Source organism: Pseudochaenichthys georgianus, chromosome 8 (genome assembly GCF_902827115.2).
Source record: "Pseudochaenichthys georgianus chromosome 8, fPseGeo1.2, whole genome shotgun sequence".
In the NCBI taxonomy this organism is placed as follows: domain Eukaryota; kingdom Metazoa; phylum Chordata; class Actinopteri; order Perciformes; family Channichthyidae; genus Pseudochaenichthys; species Pseudochaenichthys georgianus.
The window spans coordinates 13,882,776-13,886,394 of record NC_047510.2 but is presented as its reverse complement, the minus strand read 5'-3'; positions in this window follow the sequence as shown (position 1 = coordinate 13,886,394).

Genomic DNA, 3,619 nt, shown 5'->3' with positions numbered 1-3,619 from the left:
CCAGGCAGAGCCTTAAGGTCGGCTGATCAGCTGTTGTTGATAGTTCCTAAGACCAGGCTTAAAACCCGAGGGTATCGAGCTTTTTGAGCGGCTGGCCCTAGGCTCTGGAATACTTTGCCCCTCCATGTGAGGTCGGCCCAGACCCTGGGGGTTTTTAAATCACCACTTAAAACTCACTTTTTCTCTTTGGCTTTTGTTTAATTATCTATTTATTCATTTAGTTATTTATTTATTCATTTAGTTATTTATTTTAATATTTATAACATAACATAGGATTTCATAAAGTATTTTTAAAATAGTTTATACATTATTCAAATATAGGAATAGTAGTAGGGCAGTGGTGGCGAAGTCCATAGGGACTTGGCTTGGCAACTGGAAGGTCACCAGTTCAAGTCCCGGAAATACCAAGTGCTACCGAGGTGTCCCTACACTGCTCCCCGGGCGCCGTACATAATTGCAGCACACTGCTCCTAACACTAGGATGGGTCAAATGCAGAGAAACCATTTTGTTACATGGTACCTGTACTGTGTAATGACAATAAGTTGAAACTATCTATCTATCTAGATAGGATTACTTAAAATATAGTACCTTATCTTTCATCTTTTTTCCCTTTAGACCCTTGTGGTTTATTCTTAAAAATCCTTACCCTTACATACCCCCCAATTTCCCTCTGCTGGTCTATGGCCTTGTAGAGGGTAACGGGGTACAGATAGCAGTGGCTTAGATAAACAGGGGAGTGCATCTGACGAAGAGATAGGTTGTTGTGCTCCCTATCTCTGTTTCTTATCTATATCTAATAGAACTGCTCGGGTCTTGATAGATTGAATGGGGAAGTTCATGAGATCTTTTTAGAGTGTTATCGAGGATAACTTTTATCCAATGACCTTCTCCCTCTCTGTCTGTGTCTGTGTATTTTCTTGTTCCGATTAACCCAGCCAAATCTTTCTTCTTGTTTTGTATCTATATCTACGCCGGGATCCGGAGTCGAGGCTGATCCTCTTGCTGTAGTCCTGGGTCTTGGATCCTCTATCCTGAGTTCTGGATTAAGTGGTGGACTTCGGGTCGTGGCTGAACCTGTCTCTGCGGTCCTGCCTTGGGTCTCGTCTTGCTGCTTCCCTGATGGCTTCCACAGGATTGTAGCTGACATCGTGGATTCATCTTCTTATTACAGACACATGCATTTCCTAACATTTGGTCTATATGCTGTAAAATGTATTATCTCTTCGATTTACACACGGCATCTATTGCACGTCTGTCCGTCCTGGGAGAGGGATCCCTCCTCTGTTGCTCTCCCTGAGGTTTCTCCCATATTTCCCCCTTAAACTGTGGGTTTTCTCTGGAAGTTTTTCCTTGTACGATGTGAGGGTCTAATGATAGAGGGTGTCGTTTTTCTCATACTGATATTCTAAACAATCTGTGCTGTTGTATTTGCTGTAAAGTGTCTCTACTGTAGGCTATTTTTATTTTATGTACAGCACTTTGGCTCGACCAAAAATCGTTTATAAATGTGCTATATAAATAAAACTTGATTTGATTTGATTGTCATTTGGGCATTGGACCTCATTCACTTACATTACGACGCGTCGATTAGTTCCAGAGGTAAGTTGCTGGAATATTGAACTCTTTTGAATTGTCAACTGTCTATATTGTATCAGAGGCCCTTTATGATGCTTATACTGGTCTTCATTTGTATATGCACAGCGTAATTATCTATATTGTATCTTGGTTGTTACAACCAATTTTGCTAGCATTGCCTGCTAGTTAGCTCGCGCGACTTTGTCAGCTTTGAAGGTACGATTTCAGTAATGAATCGCAGCTTATATATCAATGATGCTGGGTAACTAACAAGCAGGATTTAGATTGATTATGTGTTTTTATTGTTATTTTGGTTTTTATCTGCTGAACCTGACCGTGTCAGCCATCCTTAGTCGGCTTTTTCTGTATGATATGACTTAACTGCTAGCACTAGTAGAAATGAGGTGGCGTTTGTGATAAACATTTCATTATGTGACATGTTGACTGTACTTAGTTTTTTTTTGTACTGTTCCGTGTTAACTCATCTGTACTGTACAACTAGCCTAGCGCTACTTTTTAATGGTTGATGGCATGCTAGGATAGATTCCTTTGTATTGTAATATACACACTAGTTTAATGATTGTTCTTCAAAGGTATTATTCAGTCTTAAAAAAATAATAGCCTACTGAATAGGCTACTCTACAGCATTTGAGGACTCCATGAGGGAATCGCTCGTCCTCACACGGAACAGCTGCTCCACGTTCTGAACAAGGGTGAAAACCTCATCAGATGGACGGTAATCTGGCTCTAATTTGGTCTGGGTTGAAGATATTTTAAACTTTAGATTAATCAAATTGTGTTTTTTTTTAAATGCCGAATTAATCCTTTTCCGGTTAACAGAGACCTCTCTGCTCTCTTTCTTAGTAATCTCTCCCTTCTCAGTTGCCTCATTTAGATCCTCCACGTGAGCCCGGTCACAACTGGCCCTTGGCAGTCTGGTCCCTGGAGCACCTGACCCTGGCAAACTGGCCTCTTCATAGCTGACCCCTGACTGACTGGTTCCTGGCACACTGATCTCTGGTAAGGTGGCTTCTTGATTGTCGGCCCCTGATATACTGGCCCCTGGCAGTCTGCTGACATATGTCTCACTCTCTCTTTCTGTTATGTCCCTTTCATTCCCTTGGAACTCCACCTCAATATCTCCCTGAATCTCTGTAACAATAAGAAGGCAATCTTGCTGTTATATGTGTATGCAGCCTTTACATGTGCACCTATTGTCATTTAAGGGTACACTACACTCATATAGTGACATTCATCTAAGTTTGTCTATTGGCAATTGTGACGGGGCTCTATTGTCCGTATGAAAACACTGGCCTAGTCGGTTGGGTTGAGTTCCAAAACTTTAATAACAGCAGCAAAAAATAAAATAACGAACCAGCACAACTTAAACAAAATAAATAAATGTCCAAATCAAACCGTCCATCACTCCCGGAGAGTAAACGTGTTCAGCTGTTGCCTTCTCTGTAACGATCTCTCGAACACATCCCAGCTGTTGCCTTCTCTGCAACATTCCCCGAGTTCCCCTTCCAGGGCCAACCCCGTCCCTTATTAACCCGTAGCCCCTCCCACCAGGCTTACCGTCAACAGGTGACAACAATTACACTCCAAACCACATGTCAACATAACAATCCGACCCAAACATAAACGGGTTAACCACCTCTTAATATAATCATTCCCCATAATTAACAAACGTAAATTAAATAATTGCAAGGTTCATAGCAGGAATTTAAAACACGGAAGTGATGCGCCTCCGTCTTTTCTCCGAAATGTTTGGTGTGTTGTGTGTGCCGGCTGTCAGTGGAGGAGTCAGTCACTCATGTGATCCACTCCGTCACAGCAATGTTAAAGTATGAAGAAATCTATAGATTATCTACATGTGGTATATGAGTCTTCAGAGAATCCCTGAACCCTGGTAGTTTTGAAGCTGTATAATATGAAGGTTGCATTAGGAGTGTAGTCTATCCTTGAATTATATAACATGGGAAACATTGTTAGCTTCATATATCATACCAATGTTTGATGTGCCATAATAGGTGTGGTCAT